Source organism: Chroicocephalus ridibundus, chromosome 1 (assembly GCF_963924245.1).
Source record: "Chroicocephalus ridibundus chromosome 1, bChrRid1.1, whole genome shotgun sequence".
Lineage (NCBI taxonomy): Eukaryota > Metazoa > Chordata > Aves > Charadriiformes > Laridae > Chroicocephalus > Chroicocephalus ridibundus.
The window spans coordinates 96,083,148-96,103,132 of record NC_086284.1 but is presented as its reverse complement, the minus strand read 5'-3'; the positions used below and the strand labels follow the sequence as shown (position 1 = coordinate 96,103,132).

The following is a 19,985-nucleotide window of genomic DNA, read 5'->3' as shown; positions in this document are numbered from 1 at the left end:
TCCCGTCCCATTATTCCAGCACAGTCTAATCCTTGTGTTGTGACCTACAGCAGCGCTCTGATTTATTTTTAATGCGTTCCGATTCCTGTTCCGTTGTCAAGAGATGCATTGAGATTCATTTTCCATCCCCTGCTTTTCAGACTTCTGTTCTGCTGGAGGGACCCGCCAATAGAGTTTAATTCGATTTGATATGATTTAATGAACACCTTTATCTTTTGTTTTTAGCAGGACGATAAAGAATACAACCGCATTCAGCTTTTGCTAAATCAGACACGTTTCCCACCGAAATTCTATCTGGTGACACACACTCACTGTAACATTTCATTAACAACCCCCTTGATATATTGATTTTTAATATTTGTATTAAATGTTGTGTAAAATTGAACTCAGGCGTTAGAAGAGATTGTGCAAGTCACAAGACATGACTCCTACTTAATTGTTATTTTTTTCGGTCCTAGAACAACAGTTGGAAAGAGGCCAGCAGAAGCGGGGGGGGAAAAATTAAAAATAAATTCACCACGGGGGGAATAAAGGGCAGTGACCGGGAAAGTGCGGGGAAGATGGGGAGAAAGCACAGCCCCTCGACAGCGCGGGCAGCAGGGCTCGGCCGCCCCCCCCCGCCACTTCTCCGTGCCCCCCTTCTCCGCTGGCCCCGCTGGGGCCACCCCCGCCCGCCCCAGCGCCCCGGGCCGCCGGGCTCCCGGCTCCTTCCCCTGCTCTCTCGGCTCGCTCGCTCCGCGTCGTTTCCCTCCCTCCTGCTCCATATGGTTTCTCCCCACCTCCTCCTCCTCCTCTTCTCCCCCCTCCATGTTGTCTCCGTGACTCTCCCCGCTCCATGTTACGCCTCCGGCCCCCGGGGGAGCGTTTCCCCGCCGCGGCGCGGAGAGGCCCCGCAGCGCGGCCCGGCCCGGCCGGGATGCCCGAGGGGCTCAGCCGGGCCAGCACCTAGGGCGGAGGGGCGAGGGGACGGGGAGGGGAAGGCTGGGGTTCAGGAGAGGGCCGTGGAGAGGTGTGCCAGCCAAAACCCCAGCCAGACAGTTTCCCGGGTGTGAGGGAGAAGAGCTTGAAGAAGTTCGTCTCCCCCCCGCTTGTTTTCTTTTTCTCTCTCCCCCCCTTCTCCTTCTCTCCTTCCCAACCCCCCAGGAATACGAGGCATTCAGAGATCAACATAATTCACCTGCATCAAAAAAAACCTCGCGAGCTATAAACTAGCGGCTGATCCTCCGCTTAGACTAGTGTTTAGCCGTTCATGCATCATGAGTGTCAAATAAATGCCTGATTGAGGCCCTCAGCGGAGGAATTAGCTTTCCTTGTGCTGGAAATGCATAATAGAGAAAGTGCTGAGGCATCCTCCCCGGAGTTAGCTCGGGCTCCGCTCCCTGCGCTCCTCGTTTCGGGAGCTTTCCCTCCCGCACCCCGGCTCCCTCCCCCTGTCCCCCCCTCCGCCCATCGCCCGCCCTTATCAGCACGTCCAGCTGGCCAGGAGCAAAGAGAGCCCTCCGGGGGGTCCCGAACCACGGGGGCCGGAGGGAGCAGACGAGCATCCTTCCCGCTGCCCGGGTCCCTGGGGCTGCCCTGCTGGCGCGGGGGGGGGCTCAGCGGGGAGCGCAGCGCCGGGCCGAAACGGCGGGAGCGGGGAGCGCTGGGGGGCAGCCCTCCCTCAACGAGCGGCTTGTCGCTTGGCCGCCCTTCCGCACCGAGGGCCTCATCCTGCTGGCGGGTACGACCCAGCCCCGAAGTTTGGTGGCGAAGCCGGGGAAGGGGCGGGGGGGGCAGAGCGGGCGGGTGCAGTGCTCGGCTCTGCCGCCCCGGCTCCTCTCCGCGGCCCTGCGCCGGGCTCGCTGCCCGGACGGGGCCGAAGTCCCCCCGGGCAGGGGATGTCGCCGGGGCTGGGCTAGCGGCCGAGGCACACAGGGGTTAACGGCGCCGCGGCCGGGAGGAGCAGTTAAAGTGCACGGGCTGCATATGCTTTTCAGGCCTCTGTGTCTACCGTTTTAAATTAAAAAAATGCACCCGGCCCGACCATGCACCAGTGACCTGCAATTTCCCCTTCTTTTCAAACTGAAATATGGCCAAACTATCTTCAAGTTAACTTAGGGGCTGGGGACGGAGGCGGGGGAGGTTGGGGGGGGGTGGGGGGGGAAGGCGGGAGGAAATCGCTCTGGGTTGAGATCTCTGTGTCAAGTTTCATCCCCTCCTGACATTTCTGGCTCCGCGCCAAAGTCCTGAAAATGGAAAATTGGGGAAGGGCGGGCGGTGGATGGGGCGGGGGGGAGAAGGGGGGAGCGGGCCAGAGCTCTCGGCGGAGCGGCAGTAGCGAGAGGCTCTGGCCAAGAGGGATGCATGAGGGAGCCCGCCTGAGCGGAGCGCGGCGGCATCTTCCGCCATCCGTTCCACCGCCCAGGCGCGTGGGGAACCGCCGGCCGCTGCCATTGTTACCGGCGGGCGATGCGGGGAACCGGAGCCGCCGCTCCGGCGAGAGATAAATAGCCCCTGACAGCGCCTCTTCGCACCCACCGCTCGGCAGATTGCACTCGGCGGACGGCCGCAGGTCTGTGTCGCTCCCTTTCGCGGGAGTCCCTTTAAACCACCGCTCCCCCCCCTCCCCCCCGCCCGCCTCACCTCTCCCGGGGGATGCTGCCGACCTTCCCCCCCCCTCCCCGGCTCCACACGTCCTCCCTTGTGCGCTCCCCCCCCGCAGCAGGCTGCGGCCCCCGCTGCCACGGTTCGGCACGGCGCGGAGCCCCGCCGGAGGGGAGAAAAGTCTCTGCTGAAATACTTTGGGCGGGCTGCGCCTTTGCCAGGAAGGGTCTTAGCTCCGGGCCTTTTGTCTTGGGGCCTTCGCCTGCGTCCCCCGGGGTGGCTGGCGGCTCTCCCGGGAAGATCCTCCGGGAACAGCGCCGGGGAGTCCCGGGCTGCCGCCGCAGGCAGCAGTGCTCCGGCCCCCCCCGCTACCAGCGCCCGGCCGGCACTGCTGCAGGCTCCCTCGCCTCCCGGTTCCCCTCTCCCGCCGCAGGAGCCGAAGGGCTCGGGGTGAACCCTGCCCTCCGGAGCCCTCTCCTGCCCGCGCCGCCCCTTCGCCTGGTGAGCGTGACAGTGGCCCGAGGGGGGGGTGTCCCTCGCCAGCCGGGGTGCTCCCCTCCACCGGCCATCCCGGAATAGGGGCCGGGGGGCAACTCCGGTAGCCAAAGAGCTACTTTCAGCTGTCCCCTCCCCGCGCGCGGTAGCACCGGGACGAAGCAGCCAGGCATGTGCGCTCCGGAGCCCCTGGCACCTCTCCGGGCTGCCTTCCCCCGGGACACCGGGCAGCGCCACGTCCCCCGCGGGCACTGCGAGCGGCTCCGGCGTGAGGCGAGCCCGCACTTTATTTTTTCCAGCATCCCTTTCCTCACCCCCCCGCCCCAGTCGGGGCCGAGCCGGTGTGTATATGCGAGGGGAGGTTATCGCCAGCCCGAGTCATTATTTCCAGGCCGGTTGCCGGGAGAGTCTCTCCCAGGTGGAGCCGGTGCGGGCGGCCGGTACCCGGGGAGACAAAGGCGGGAGCCCGGGCTGCGACCGGGCAAGTGCGGGGGCTGCCAGGCTGGGCTCGGCCCCCACCCCCCGCCGGCGGCCGGGCTCGGCCGGGGCCGTGGGGTGCTGCCGCCGCGCCGGGGAGCGCGGGCTGGGTTTTCCGAGCGCGTCTTTCCAGTTACATTGAATGCACTTTTAGGCGATTGTTTTCCCTTTCCACTTGTTTGTCTCCTGCTAGCCTCGTAAACTGCCTCATGATTTATTACCTAGGCTAAGTGCTTAATTTGTGAATATGAAACAGATTAAAAGGAGATCGGCGTATTTTAGCAGGCAGGCCAGAGCAAAGCCCGGCAGCTGTTTCGAGTTTGTAGGCATCTCCAACCTCGTGTTAAGCAGGCGAGCCTGCTAGTGATCAAGGGGGTATCCCCGGGCTCTCTCCGAGAGGCCCACCGCCGCCGGCTCCCGGTGCGCACGGCTGGCGTGGAGACCGGCCGCGGGATGGACGCTGTGGTGTTTATTTTTTGGAGGGGAAACCGATGCCCTCCGTCGAAGCGACAACCCTCGGCTGTGGGATTCGGGACCGGCTGCGGCCCCGCGGAAGGCGGGCTCTGTCGGCGGAGGGCCCAGCAGGCACGCAGAGGGTTAACGACGACTCTGCCCTCTCCTTCAAAGGACTCACTCAAGATAGAGTAAATACGATCGGGGCGGGGGGGCAGAGGGGGTGCCGCTCAGGCCACATGATGCAAAAGTAAGACAAGCACACTCCGGAGAACAAAGGCTTCCTACCCCCTTCCTCCCCCTCCCCCCCAAATCTGTCTTAATTCTGCAAGTAAACTTGAGCAGCTATAAAACAAAGGGGAACGATGGAAGTTATAGCCAAGGACAATCAAAATAAATACCTTCGATGCAGTCCAAGCACGCACTCGGTATTTTCTAGAGCTCCCCCTCAGCCAGGCGGGACACCGCGGGCTCTCCCCACGACAGGACTGACGTGCACCGCCGGGGTTGTGACTCGGGCCGGTTTAGGCCACGTCCCGCAGCCTAGGGAACACCCGCTGCTCGGGGCCAGCACCACTTCGCAGCCCTGGGGGAAGGGGGCCGGGGCCGCCCCGGCCGTGCCGCCGGGGTCGGGGTCGGCAGCTGCGGGGCCGGGCTGCCCCGGGTGTCCCACGGGGCCACCTCGCCGGGAGGACTGCGGAGCCGAGAGTCTCCGAGGACGCTGTGAAGCACGGCCTGGGGCAAGGAGCGATGTCTGGCCCCGCAGCGAGCCGTGCCCCGGCCCCGGGGGAGCCCGACGGCAGCCAGCCGGGGTGGTTTGCCCCCCGACCCGGTGGTGGCCCCGGCCCCGGGTCATGCAAGTGACACCTCCCTGTCTGCGATCCCCTGCTCCCGAGTGCCCTGGGTTTGCAGAGCAGGCCAGCTACTTTCATGCTTGTCACCAGCACCCTGGGGCAAATCCCAGCCCCAGTGCCCCACAGAGCCCGCCTGCTCCTTCTGCGTCCTCCCCTTCTTCCTTGGCCAGGAGGAGCTTTTAACGCATTGAGGACGGCGGGGGAAGCGAAGGGGGAAAGCAGCGAGCCAGCAGCCCGTGCAGCGGAGCAGACAGCGAGGCCTGATGAGTACAAAGCGCCGCTCTGAAGCCCAAAAGCCAGAGAGAGGCAAAAAAATCTATAACCCGGCCTGGGCCTCTGAGCGCCGCTTAAGAACCAGGAGCAAGAGTACCGTGTCACTCTAGCCAGAACACAGCGGACGGGGCTGGCTAGGAGGAAAATGACTCGTGCCCTTGTTGCACCTCAAGCGGTTGCTCTGGTGCTGCAGACGTGGCTGGTGTCGGAGCTGTGAAAGGAGCAGGAGATGGGGACAGACCCTGGGCAGAGCACGGGGATGAGGTGTGCAGTGGCACATGTCTGGGCAGGCTGAGCCCCAGTCTGCCGGGGAGCGGGAGAGCAAAAGAACACGTACAAGGCATTCAGAAGGATCCCTATGTGTGTGCATGCATGAAGATGTCAGAGTAACTCTTGTCTGGGGAAAGCTGAGTATAAGCTGTGTCTGGGAAACAGTCCTGTAGATACATGTGAGTGAGGGCTTGGGGACATCCCCTCCCACGGCAAGGAAGCACCTGAAGGAAGAGTGCAAGAACGAGACAACAGCGGATATGTGTGCGTCTACACAACTGTTTCAGGTTGGCTTGAGACAAGGTCCTTCTTCCGTATTTGGGGCAAGGTTTGTGGCAAACCAATGCTGGAACCCATTTCCCAGGGGCCTGATGGGGTTTGGGTGTAGTTGACAGGTCCCTGCCTTGTGACAGGAGAGAGATTGCATAGGTATTACACACCACCACTACTGTTTCCAGCCCTGGGCCTTGTCGTTCACTGTCTGAAGGTAGGACTGAAACTTTTGAGCCACCTGAAGAGCAGTAGGCAAAAATGGGCCCTCCCTCTGGGTCCTGCACAAAGCTGTTCTCTCACTAGGTACCTCCAGCATGTTTGCAGGGAGAGAAAAACACAGGCTTGTGTCATGAGGATAAGATACAGCGCTTTTCTCTTCAAGCAGTTACAAGAAGCTGGAAAAAAAAGACAGTGGCAATGGAAAAGGGAAAAAACCCTTTCCAACTTGTTGGCTTGGCTTTTGCAGTCATCCCTACTTCAGGGAGGGCTATGACCACAACGTTAAGCCTTGCTTATGCTACTGAAGTTCCCCACGCTAAAAGTCACCTGGTCCCTCGAGCGCTCTTGTAAAGCACTCCAGGTCCCCATAGAAAATGGTTTGCGTGTGCTTAAAACTATGTGAATTGGATTTGCTTCCAACAGCGCATAATGCCAGTTTCAGCCTGATCCTGTCTGGCTTTCACTGAATTAACGCCTGGATGCATCTAAGTCCAAATGTCTCTGACCAAAGTGGTTCAGATAGTCCTCCCGCTGCTGTCCCTTGCTGCCCCGAAGGCATTTTAAAATCTCCTTGGAAGTGCTCTTACACGGCAGTGGCTAAGCCTCAGAAACAAAGAGGTGGAGAACACTACTAAAGCAGAACTGGCAAACCCTGATGGCTTGGAGTAGTCGGCAGGGACACCAAAAGGTATGAAAGCTGCTTCAGTGTGGAACACAGGCGCACCCCAGGCTCCCTCCATAGCCCCGGCCCTTTCCTGCCAGCAGTAGCCAGCTGCAGGCACCCCATCCCCACCAGCCCACAGCCCTTCTTGCAGCCGGGCTTACACGTTTGACATTCGCCCAGTAACCATTTGTCAAGTCGCAACATCTCTCTTTGTCACCACTTCGTAACATCTCGCTGCCTCCAGAACGCTCCTGAGAAGGGGAAAAATGATTTCAAAAGTCCTGTCGCTGAGACCTCTTAAAGACCTGTCTACATGACCACCTAAATGATGTCTTTGTATTCTTGTAGCCCCTGTTTGTGCTGCCTGTCTGGGCTCTGGTCTTTGGGGTATGACTCTGCCTGGCATCATCTCATGTACTGTGGCTATCACCTAAACACAAAACAGCGGGGAGAAGTTTTGGATTAGGATAAGGCTCAGGATGTGTAGAGATAAACGGGGGGATCGATGCATGCTAAATTTCAGTGGTATTTTATGTTTCCAGGTTCCAAAGTATTGCGTTACCTGACAGCAGCTTTAGCGTGCTGGGCATTCTGTGTGCACAGAAGGCAGATTGTTCCTGCCTGCCCAAAAAAGGGAAGCAAAACTGTAAAAACTACAACAGCAGATGACCAGGAGAGCGATGCCAGTGGTACTGGGAGACAGGCAAGCTCCCAGCTTCAGCCGTGGGCTCCTTTGCCATGGCTCTCCCAGGCCACCGCTCCTAAAGCCAGTGTCCTGCAGTTAGAAGAGAACAGTGTACGTTTGTATGCGTGTGTTCATGTGAATGTAATTTTGTTTCTACATAATGTGGATTATCTTTCTTTTAGCGGCAAATCCGTTCAGGGGTTTAGATAAAAAAGAGAAATCCTGCAGCCGTTCCCTCCCTGGGAAGGGGCATGTCTTCTGTCGCTTTCTCTGGTCCTTTTTCTGAGCAGTCCCCAAATGCCCTTTTTCCTAGCTCAGCATCCAGTCTTGCCTTGGGAGCCTGCCCACCCTCAGGGCAAAGAGCGCTCACACACACGGGGAACTGGGAAAACATAAGGAATGAGGCACAGCAGGCGAGGTGCTGCTTGGATGACTGGGAGGAGAAGGGAACTGGGGTGTAGGGCGTAGAAGTACTCCCCAATGGCATTGCACTGGCTGGTGCTAGCACGGGGGGTTACACCCCCACAACCCCCCAGGAAGCCCCCCTGGCAGGGAGATCTGGTGTGCTGTAGGTGCGGGACACCTAATGGTCTCTCTTCTTCTGAACCCCGGTAGGACTGCTTGGCTTTGCAAAGTGTAAAGGCAACCTCATCGGGAAAGAGAGCTCCATTGATTTAAATGCAAAATTATCCTCCCGCAGTTCTAATTTCCCAGGCGAGGGCCGCGCAGGCTCTGAAAACATGAAAGTTGTTGATGTATTGGTTCAATTAATTTTTAAAATAAGTTCGAGTGCCATTTGTTTCAAACTTGATAGGAAAGTGCTGTAGATTTTTGCAAGCAAAGACTGAGGTGAGCGTGAACGGGGTGTGTATTTCGCAACAGCCTTGAAAAGAGGGCTTAAATGAGGCGTTCGTTTAGTACCAGGCCTCTGCACAGCGATGAGTGAGACCCGCGGTGAAAGAAAAAGACCTGAACATCTGTATTTGCTAAGTGGCACCGGCAGCAGTCAGCCAGCTCGCAGAGGAGAGCAGACATGCGGGTGTGAGGCCCAGCAGAGACCGCTGGGTCCCTGGTGCTTTTTAAAAGGAAATAATAGCTTGTGGGGCAACCCTTTCTGGTGGCCTTGGCTCCCGTGACCCCCCTCTGATGTATGATATTTAAACAAGGAAATGTCAATATTGGTTTTCCACATACAGCCTCGTTCTGCTCTCCATGAAAACTAATGACAGACCCCTCGGAGAGTTCTCGGAGGAGAGCAGACCCCAAAACAAGTCGCTGAGGCCCCAGATACAGTTAGGTGCAGCAGCCTGGAAGGAAGAAAGAGCAGGTTGTCATGAGCGGCTGGGCGACGCGCGCTCGCGGGTAAATTAGAAAGAAGAGAGGCAATCCCATCCTGCGGTACGCAGTGCCTCAAAGCTGCAGGTCTGATGGTTTGAATGATTATTGCTTTTTAAAATTATAAATTGCATTTTGGTACAGCGAGAGAGGCTAATGTGCTGCTTACTAGAATTAAGTGCAACTCAAGGGTGTTTTGTTACAACAAAGGTGACTTCTCTGCGCTCGCTTTTTCACGGTCGAGGCTAACGGAGAATTTGATTTGAACCCGATGGCTATCTAGCGGTGGTTTTGGAAAGGAGTGATGCCAATTGTACGAGAAGATATCCATAACTGGGCCATCAGATAGATCTTTTGATATACGTGTCCTCTGAGGTAGGAAAGTGTAAGTCATAGGAAGAGAGGGCAAGTGCGTCTGACTCATAGTAAAATGAGGGCACATGGTAAGTATAAATGAAGGGAGGGCCGCTACTAGGAGGACGTGAAGGCTGTGTCATGTGTCATTGTGGGTAATTTAAGCTTAAAAGGGCAGTTGGGGTGCGACTGCTGGCACACAACTGTGAGGTGGGGAATATACCCAAAAGCAACTTAACCCTTAATCTTGCGCTGCCCTCCTCTTGGTCCTGGTTTACGCAGGCTGGGCCTCCCTGGGTGTAGGAGTAGCAGCTTCAAGGTCCTCTAACGTAATGTGAACTACATTATAGCTCACCCCAGGGTAAAAAGCGTAGCTACACAGGCTTTACGCTGTATTGGCACCATGTCCCTGGGGGCAGTGGCAGAAGAAGTACGAGTCCCGTAATCAGCTCTGCGCAGATGGAGAATCACCCCTACATGGGGAACACCTTTCTCAGGCAGGTTGTAGCTGCTTTCCCACTAGAAGGTGCCCACTATGCTCACCCGGTCTCCAGCCTGTGCCACGACCTCTGCTAGGGCAGAGATGTCAGTGGGAACAGCCTGGGGAACTGAGCAAGCTAGAAGATGCCATGGGGCAGTCTGTTTGCCATTGATGGGAAAAGCACCTTTGGTCTGATGCATGACCACGACATGATGATTAATGCGAATCTCCAACTAGGACTATGGAAAATGACCTCTCATTTGGGAGGAAAATAAGTAAGGGAGTGTTGCTCAGGTATGAGTCCTGCTAGGAAGCACAGGGATTGTATATGAAGCCGAGGCCCAGCCATTTCCAAGACGGTGTCTGTCCTATGTGATTTTCTGCTTTTGAGGACACAAATGATATGGAAAGAGATCTTTGAGGCACAGACTGTTTCACCATCCTTATACAAGTCCCAGCACAACACAGTCCTAGCTACAGCGGAGGCTTTAGGGAGCCAGTCTCACCCAAATAATCCAGGGCATTTCAGCTACAACTCAGGCCACCTTTCACGCAGAGCAGAGTTCAGGCTTGCAGCACCCAGTGCAATGGCACTCACTGCATGCAGTGATTCCTGGTGTAGCTCGAGAAGATCAGAGGTTGGGAAGGTACTGGAGCAATGCAGTTAGTGCTTCTGTAACACATGGACCTTGATCCCCAGAGATCCTGCAGTTCCACACTCCTTTGCACAGCAAGGCTCTCTCAGAAGCTGAGACAGACTGAAAAATGGATGGGCATCACCAGGATGGGCAGAGGAAGGGTAGCTCCTATTTTTTGTCAGATACTTTTCATCTGGTACCTAGTGGGACAGCTCTACCCTGCTTACTGTCCATCTTTTGGAGCAGAGGTTCATATGAAGGTGGATGGGGAATGGGCTCAGGTGTGAAAGCAGACCGTTTGCCATGGTTGAAGAATCCCTCGTGGAAGCTGCCTGTGAACTATCTGGGGAGGAGCGTCTCAAAACTGAGCCCCGCCATGGCCACTGACTGAACTAGTCTGAGTCTTGCCGGGACTTAACTGGGGGCTTCGGCATTGCAGGAGAGGAAGAGGGAATGGTGCAGTGGAGCTCTGTGTATGCACTTCTCTGTTAGTGCACAGCCAGGGCTACTGCCATTGTGAGAATATGCAGCAGTTGCTTCTTACAGACAAAAGAAAAAAAAAATAGGAAGCCCTACGGAAGGCTAGGGCTGGTGGAGCACTGAAAAAGCCCCAGCTAGAAAAACTAAGCTAGCTCTGCAGTTTGGTCAAGCCATGCTCAGCGTTGTGAATTTGATGAACAACACTAGTCTGCATGAAGACAGGCGACTTTTTAAATGGTGTTTTAATAAAGTCAGTATTGCTAAGGCTATCTATAAAGGTAATCTGCATAGGATTTTAAACAAGTAAACTTAATGACGCCATTAACGCTTCCGACATGAATGAGACCATTGCTGGAATACTGTGTCCGGCTCTGTTGTGGTGTTTGCACGTTAAAAGTGCATTGGCAAATTAATACAGGATTAGAAAAGAGGCGCAAGAGTGATTCAAGGTCTGGGAATCACATCTTATTGCAAAAGACTAAAGAAATCCCATCTATTAATTTATCCAAGAGGAGGCTATGACTTGGTTTGATCATAGTCTTTAAGTGCCCTAAGTGTCTCTATGGGGAGATTTCTGATAGTGGAGATCTCTTTAATGTGGCAGACAAAGGCATAATGAGATCCTATGTTGGAAAATGAAGCTGTATGAATTCTGAGCAGAAATAGGTGCATTTTTTTCAAACTGGTGAGGGGACATAACCACTGGAACAACTGAGGCAACAGTGGGTTTTCTGTTACTTAAAAGTCTTCGGAGCAAGATTGGATGCCAGGCTAAAAGCTCAGCCAGAATTTATGAGTCTGATACAAGAACGTCTGGCTGAAATTCACTGGCCCATGATATGTAGCAGGTCACACCAGCTGATCACAATGGTCCGTTCTTGCTTTAAAAAAATCTATGAATTAGGTATTTCAAGTCCCCTGAGCCCCGATATTACTGGAGGTCTTGAAGGAATGCATTATAACCTGTCATAATTTAATAGTAAGCAAGGAGGGGGATTGCTGCCTTTTTTTTTTTCATTAATAAAACTTCTTTTCCAAGAGCTTGTTAGGCACTAGAATTAAGCATCCGTTAACAAACATGACAACATTTTTAAAACAGTTCAAATAATTTGCCTTCTTCCGTTTGCTCAGCTTTGTTTTGCAGCGGCACAATTTCATTAATGCTGCACCTACCAGTGCTTCTCTAGATGAAATTGCAAATTCTAGCAAAATATAATAAGCAACCTACATACTTAGGGTAGCTCCTTTACTCCATGCCCTCCTTCACCTGCATTCCTTCGTCCCACAGAGACGTAGCAGGCTTTCTCTCTGCACTGTACATAAGCAGAGCAGGGAAGAAGTCCATCCGTTTTCTAGCCCAGGCCCCTGTGATAGGTGGGAATCCATTGTCTGTCACAGGAGCACTTGGCCTACAGAGCTCCCGGCTTGTCTGAATCGGAAAGGGAAAAGGTATTAAGGAGAGAGACACCTGGTATTCCTGAAATTATGCAAGCTACTAACCTCCTTGAGGTTTCTTAAAATGGCCTCCAGCGAATGGTCAGAATGTTTTTCTTACACCGGAGTAGTTTTCAAGACAGCACAAACTTTGTTAATATCTCTTCGAATAGGGGAGAAAAAATTTAAAAAAAAAAAAAAGATAACAAAAATTCCATTCATGGCTCTCGGAAGTCTTGAAAAATCATATCCACGGTTGCGCGGCCACACTAAATCTATGATACATTCGGTGCCTCGTTAGTCTCAGTTATCAAACCTGAGACAAGAAGGTGGCGAGGAGCGCAACAAAAGATGCAGTTTAAAGTCGCTCGGGGGGCTGCCCTCCCGTCGGCGGGAATCCTCACCCCCTCTCCCTCCTTCCCTCCCTCCGCCTCCGCTTCTGAACCCCGCCGCGTTTGATATGCAGGCAGTGAATCAGCGGGACGAGGCAGCGGGGCCGGGCGAGCTGCTCGGCGGGGCGGCCGGGGCGGGGGATGCCGCTGCCTCCCGGGGAGCGGGCGGGGAGGTCGGCGGGGAGCCGAGCAGCGAGGGAAAGGTGGGGGGCGGGGGGGAAGGTGAACCCAGAGCCGAGCGGGGCACAAACCCATTAGTCGCACATAACTCGGGAAGACGCTCGGCCTCGCCATGACAACCGGCGGCCCGGGCTGCTCCCACGTCCCGCCGCCTTCGCCCCGGGAGCCCCTTTTCCGTCCCCCTTTCCCGGCGTTTGGGGAATGCGGGGCTGGAGAGGCGAGCCCGGTGCGGGTAACAAAAGGGGATGAAAGGAGCTCTGTAGTTCACTTTACACGTCCGAGAGGCATTTTCATGCTTCGTAATGAGAAGGGATCATTCCGAGGAAGTTCAGATCAAAGGGGAGAGCATCCCGGGCATTTGCATAATTGCCGGATTTCGGAGCACGGGGCAGACGAGTGGCGGCTGGCCAACCTGGGCACCGCACCGGGGGCTGCTCCTCGCCTCGCCCGGGGAGGCCCGGAGAGAGGGGAGGCTGCAGAGCCTGTCCCCGCGGGGAGACAGCGAGGCCTGCCCCGGCAGCGGGGATACGGAGGCCGCGGGGCGCCGGGCGGGACGCTGGGGCACGGCTCCGGTGCCCGACGGCAGGCAACTCGCGGAGGGGGGAGGGGGCTCCGAAGAGCGAGAACCCCGCGGTGCGCGGCCAAGCCGTGCCCGGGTCCCCGGGGGTCGACCCCTCCCGCCCCCGCTGCTGCCGTTGTGAAGGTGGTGCCGGTGGGGATCGGCTCCCTGCTCCCACCCGGCGACATCTGCGCCGCGGAGCCAGCACGTCGCCTCCCCGGGCGGCTGGCGGGTGGCTCCCGGCCCGGCGGCTCGCACCGCCACCAGCGAGCGGGGATAAAGGGATTAAACGGCACGCTCGCTCCGCCGGGCGGAGGAAAGGGGAGGGGGAAGGGGGGGGGGGGGGGGGGGGCACTTGGCCGGCTCCAGCCTCCCGCTCCCCCCGCACGCCTCCCCCGCCGCCTGCACCCTCGGCCCCGCGGCGCTGCCCCCGGCCCCGGCAGCGGGGAGGCACCGGGCGCGCCCGCGGTGGCTCATTGTTCCCGTAACCAGCCGGGGCTGCCGCAGGCGGCCGCGGTGCTCGGGGCGACCGGGGCTCGCCGCCGCTGCTACTAGCGGGGAGGGGATGCCCGGGGACACCCTTTCGCAGCCATTTTAAAGCGGCAAAGCTGGCGTCTCGCCGTGGGTGACCCGCTCCTCCCCCCTCTCCGCCGAACCCATCCCGCGCCCGGGACGTGGCTCCCGGTGATGCGGGGCTCCCCCCCCACCCCCCGCCGCCCCGTAGCCGACACCGCCCGCACACGCCCCGCACCTGTGGTCCCCGGGCGAAACCCCACCCCGCCGCTCCGCGGGGACACCGTGTTCGCCCCAGCCCTGTCCCGGGGATGCGGCCAGCCCCTGCCCCAGCCCCAAGCTGGGATGCAGCAGGACCCTACCCCAAGCCCCGGGCCGGGGTGCAGCCTCCCTCAGGGAGGCTTCTCCCCCGCATGGCCGGGCCCGGGCGGGCTGGCTGGGGGCCAGGGAGGTGAGGTTAGCCTCGGAGCTGGCTGGCGGATGGCATGTTATTGTGAAAAGCGAGCGGGGAAAGCAAATAGGAGCATGGCACCGTATAGGCTCGCCACGTGACCGAAATGTGTTTATCTCGCCCCGGAGAAGCCGGGCTGCCTGCGGGGGCCAACGATGCTTTCATGAGCATAGGCACAAGTCCCCCTGGCTGCGGACGGGGCTGGGCCCTGCGAGAGAGCAGAGACCACTTCTGTTTGCTTTTGCTGTCGCTTCGGCTCTTATCATTTGCCTTGTCATTCATCATCAACCTCTCCCGGTCTCCCTCCCTCCCCCTTGCTCCCCCCCCCCCCCCCCCGCCGCCTCCCCCAGGGTCAGTCGGGAAAAGACTGGGAATCCATCTGAGGAGTGAGACGTGGGAAGAAGGGTCGGATGGAGATGTGGTTGGGGCGGCGGTGGTGGTGGGGGGGGGGAGATAAAAGCAGCTGCATGCAGAACAAAGGTGCTGGAGGGTGGCTGTTGGTGGTGGAGCAGAACCTCGTAAATGGGAGATTTCCGTTCACAAGACTCCGCTTGCACAGTTTCTGTCCTGCCCTTGAACTGACAAGTGAATATCTGCATCGCAACCAGAAAGTAAATCACACCGAGCCTTGGCTCGGAGAGGGAACGCATAACGCTTCAGTCGGTTGCTAAGGGCGAAAAAGTGGAAGATTTCAGCTTTCCAGCGCAGCCCCGCTTCTCCCATACAATATTTACTTTGGGAGCCCGGCGAAACGCGTCTCGGTGTTTATTAGGGAGAGTGCCGGCGCAGGCTCGCATTTGCGTGATTAGGAGCGGGCGGAGGAGCGGCCGTGGTGCGGAATATCAAAGGGAGACCGCCTTGGCAGGGCTCCCAGGCAGGGCTTTACTGGCACCCGCGGGATTCCGCGGGGCAGGGCGAGCGCGGCCCGGGCGGCGGCGGCGGCGGCGGCTGCCGCCGCTCCCCGGACACGGGGGAGAGTGGGGGGGAGAGCCGGCAGCCCTTCGCGGGAGGCCGAAAAGCAAAACGTCGTTTCTGCCGGGGTTCCGCGTTAACGAGGCGCAGGGGCCGGGGCCGGGCTCTGCCGGCGGGTTCGGCAGCGTCGCGGCATCAGCTGCGGCCAGCCGGCCGGTAATCTCATTAGTGCCGTCGCGTTTGGGGAGAAAAGCGGCCGCCGTCCCCGCCCGGCCTCGGGAGAGCAGACAAAGGTCTGTGAGGCATGGCCCCGCGGCCGTGCCACGGCGGGCCGGCCCTGTGTAATGTTCAATCGGGAGCGAGGGAGCCGTGCTTCTCCTCCCGGTACCGCGCCCCGGGGGGCGACGACCCCCGTCCGCCGCTGTCGGCCAGGCTGCCCCGAGGCCGGTCTGTGCCAAACGCGCCTCTCCGTCTTGCCCCGCCGAGATATTTTCTGCTTGGAAGTTACGCTAAAATAACATTTGTGTGCACGTTAATGATTTATTTATGTGGCTAATAACGCTCACATTCTCGCTGATATTTGTCTAGGCCAAAGACCAGCTGCGAAATGCCCCGCAGCTGTAGCCAGTGCTAGAACAGAGTGCCTTGGAGCCAGAAATCAATGCTCCTGAAATGAACAAGTGGACAACTTATTAGGCTCAGTCACTCCACACGCCGTCCCCTGATAACGAATAGATGAAGTAGGCGCTGGAGAATGGCCGCGTCTGGGAAGGCCACGCATGACCCGCTCCTTCGCGGCGAGGCCGGGTAATTCCGCGGGGCGCAGCCGGCCGTAGGGACAGCCCCGGGCAGGGCAGGGGCTGCGACACGACACTTTGCGGGCTGCCTGGGGTTAGATGGCGAGAAATACGGCGAACGGCCAGAAGAACGGCTCCAGGAGTCATTGATAAAGGTGTCCGGTTTCCCTGCTGCTCCAGAAAGCACAACCGACAGGTTCTACGAGATCACGTAATCGTGGCGTCTTCTGCCTAGAAACTGTCGCACTTAATTTTGCATTTTTACCATCCACGGGGAGGAAAAATACCCGTCCTCCCGCAATGCAAATCCTTACGCAAATAGATCTGCGGGCACACAGGGAGCCGCTGCCACCCTGACCTCCCAGCCAAGAGCGGCTGGCCCTGGATTCAGCATCAGCACGGCCCGAAATCACACGGGATCGTGCGAACTCCTCGGCAGCCACTCGCAACTCGCCGTTAGCTGAGAAAAGTCCGAGCCGGAGCCTGCGGTTAATCTCCGAGGCCTTCGTGCATCCCTGGCGAGCAGCGCCCCAGCGCTAAGTGCAATTAACATAACAGACACTAAAAGAGGAGAGAGCGGCGCTGAATTTAATTTGCAGGCTTTAAAAAAAAAAAAAAAAGAAAGGGTAAAAAAAAAAAAAAACAATTTAGCACTTGGATCGGTCTGGTGATGAACGCGGGGAGTGAGGCGGAAAGCAGCCCTCCTGCTTCCGAGAGGGACCGCGGCCGGTCCCGCGGAGCTGCTGCAGGAGCCGGGACCACCTTAGTGCACGCAGCACCGTAAAACATTTCTAGGCAGGTAAACTCCTCCGACGGGGATGCCTCCCGCCGCCGTCGTCTCCCCTCCCCGCGGGCGCTCCCGCGGCTGCGGGGACAGCCGCAGCGCGACCGGGTCGCCGGCGCGGGCAGGCACCTCCCGGAGCCTCCTTCCTGCCCCCCCCTCCCCCCGACAGGCATACACCTCGATCCGGATCGCTTTCCTGCCCCCGCTGCCTCGGGGGAGAAGGAGGAAATAGATGCGGGGGGAGAAGCGGCGGGGTAACCCCTTCCCCGCTTTTCCTCCCCCCCCCCCCCGTCTCCTGCAAACTGCCTCCCATTAGCAGCAGAAGTTCACAAGAGAGCGAGGCATAAAGAGAGGGAGATCGAGGTTTCCGAGAAAAGGGAGAGGCGAAAATAGGGAGGTAGAGATAAAAAAAAAAAAAAAAATCGTCGCAACCGAGGGACCCACCGATCGGCTGGGAAGCTGGTGGCATCCGGCCGGGGGAGCGGGGGGGAAGGAAAGGAGAAAAGAGGGCTTTAAAAAACTGGAAGGCAAAAGCTGTTGGGGAGGAAGTGTAAGCCGAGAGGGAGGCTGGGGGAGGGGAGAGAGCGCCATCTTTTCATGTCACAGTCACAGAGACAGCGCTGGGCTCGGCCACAGCGTCTCGGTTTCTTTTTAACAGCGGAAAACGTGCGATTAGCAGGCAGACGGGCGGAGACTACCAGCCCTGCGCGCACACACAGCCCGCAGCTCCGTCTCCGCGCCGTGTAATCCCAGCGCTCAGCCCTGCTGCACCCCCTCATTAAAAACCCGGAGATTTCCTCCTCCGCTCTCCGAGGAAAAACAACGCCTGCCACCGCCTGAACCCGGGCATCGCCGCCCGCCCCGCATCGCCCGCCCCGGGGACCGCCCGCCCCGGGGGCCCCGCGTTCCCCGCCGCCCTGCCCTGCCCGGTGGGCTGCGCTGTCCCCATCACTTGGCCCCTGCCTCCCCGTGGGGGGGTTGATGCTCAACCCCCATCCCAGGGGGCCGCTGCCGGGGGGGGCACCTGGCTGCAGGCCCCCCCCCATCTCCCATTCCCGGAGGCTGCTGCTCCCCCGGTGCCGGGGCGGCTATTCGCTGCTTCCCCCCCTGCCCCCATGCCCTCCCTTTATCCATTCCGAGGGTGGGGTGCGCCGAGCGGGAGCTCCCCGCTTTGGGGCCGGCGGCGGGGGAGCAGCGTCGGGATCCCCCGGGACGCGGCGATTCCCGCGGCGGAGCCGGGCACCACCGCCCACGGCCCCCCATGAACGGCGCTTTATTCCGCAGCGCTCAAACCCCTCATTGTGTTTGGCAGAATCACCTGCCTCCTCCGGAGCCGGGCGATTAATTTAATGCGATACAGAGCGCGCTCCGTCCCGGCCCTCGCCTCGGCGGCGAGATCTCCGCCGGGCGCTCTCCCCGGGGCACGGCAGGGCACGGCACGGTACGGCGAGGCGGGCTGGCATCCTCCGAGCACCGGCTCTCCCGGCGGCGCCCCGAGGAAACCTTCCCCGCCCCGTAGCGGCGGCGGCAGCTCCGATCGGAGTCGCACAAGCAGCCGCCGCGCAGACCTGCTCGGTGCCCGGGGAGCGGGGAGCGGGGGGGGGGGGGAGGATTGCGAGGCGGGCGGGGGCCGAGCCGTGCCTGGCGAAGGGATTTGCTGGGTCGTTGGCTGCGCCTGGGGAAAGGCGGGCGGGGAGCGGGGGGGGGGGAGGTTTGGCTGCGCCTAGCGATGGGGGATTTGAGAGGGAAGGGGAGGGGGGTGGCTGGGCTCGGTGGAGGGGGGGGGCTGGCTGCCGCGACTGCTGGGGACGGCGGCTGTTATTATTGTTATTACTGTTATTGTTATTTTTAGGGGGCGGCGGCGGTGGTGGGAGCGGGAGGGTGGGGGGGTGGGGCGGGCCACGCTCAGCGGGGGGCGATGTGGAAGGGGGGGGCCGCCGGCTGCGCTCGCGGAGGGGGCATGAGGTGAGAGCGGTGGGAGAAGCGTCTCCTCTGTTTCTAATAAAGGAAACGACTTTTATTGAACGATAAATGCAGGGGAACGAAAGTCGTGTGGGTGCGCCTGGTGGGGGCGATTGATTTGGCGGAGAAGGGGGGGGGTGGGAGGCGGCTGCCCGTGCCGGCGCGGGGTGTTTGGGGCGGGGGGGGGGGCGCGCAGCAGCGAGGGGCCGGCTGGCCTCGGCTGCTCCTGCCCGGGGGGGGGGATCGCGGGGAGGGGGCGTTGGCTGCCCCGGTGGAAGGGGGCGAGGGGCTGCCCCTGTTCGTGGGGGGGCTGGAGAGGGGGAGAGCGGGATGCTCGCGGTGGGGGGTCCGGAGGGGGGGGAGGCGTAGGCCGTGGGGTGGTGCCGCCTGCCCCTTTCGGGCAGGGGGGGGCTGAGGGGGAGGTGTCGGCTGCGCCTTGCCAGTTGGGATTTGATAGGGGCGGTAGGAGACACGTCTCCTGTTTCTAATAAAGGAATCGGCTTTTATTGAAGGATAAATGCAGAGAACCAAAGTCGTGTGGGCTGCAGCCGCCGAGCTTCGTTAGCTGACGATGTGACTGTGAAGATAAAACGCTCCACAATAACTCGAGCGCGAAGAGCGCCGGGGATGGGGACGCGCACTCCCCGCCGGCCCCGGCCCCCGCTCCCGGTGCCCCGTCCCTCCGCCCCCGCCGTGCCCTCGGCCCCGGCCCCACGGCGGAAGGTGCCCGGGGAGCCTCAGACCGTGCTAACGGCTCGGCCTTGGGACTTCGCCAAGTTTCTCTGACTTAGGGGAACTCGGGATGAGTAATCGCGCCAGGCTGGGGTTTGGGAGGGTGGTGGTGGTTTTTTTTTGGGGTTTTTTTTTTTTTTTTCGCTCGTTCGCTCTCTTCTTCTTTTTTTCCCCTTGTCATCAGCTGCTGACCCACTCACTTCGAGAGCACGGCACCGACGGGTTTCTGAGAAGGGCGGCGGGAGGAGACGGGGACATGCGGCGAGCCCAGGGAAGCCCCCTCCTCCCCGTCTCGGCTCCCCGCCGGCTCCGCTCCGGCCCCGAGCAGGTCGGGGCTGCGCGGGGTCCCCGCGTATCCCGGCTCCCGTGCGGGGCGTTGGATGTGGCTTTGCCGTGGGACGGAGGGGAGGCACGCACGCCCACGCCACGCGCGCTCCGCTGCCTCGCGTGGAGGCCCCTGGGGAGGTTTCCCAGGGCAGCGAGGACACGGCGCGGCCGCGCCTTGCCCTCGGGGAGGTGTCGGGAAACCTTTTCGACTCGGCATCTCGGCTTATCGCAGGTGGCGACGGCTCAAGGACGGGAGGGGAAACTCCGGACCCGGGGGGGGAGGCCTCGGGGACGGGCAAGCGCGATGTAGCCCCGGCCGTGGCCGGCGTGGGCGCGACGGAGCCCCGCTGCCTGGCGGGGGGGGGGAGGAGCGGCGCCCGCATCCTGCCCGCCGGCCCCGGGGCGGGT

General features: G+C 59.7%; 1 protein-coding gene across 1 annotated transcript in view; it reads left to right on the top strand.

Moving 5' to 3' along the window:
* The first annotated feature begins 2,345 nt into the window (after positions 1-2,345).
* Positions 2,346-19,985, top strand: part of BCOR (BCL6 corepressor) — an 83,324-nt gene continuing 65,684 nt past the window's right edge. Inside the window, exon 1 of the mRNA XM_063343904.1 lies at positions 2,346-2,551. The gene's annotated coding sequence lies outside the window, so the exon portion shown is untranslated. The remainder of the gene's footprint in view (positions 2,552-19,985) is intronic.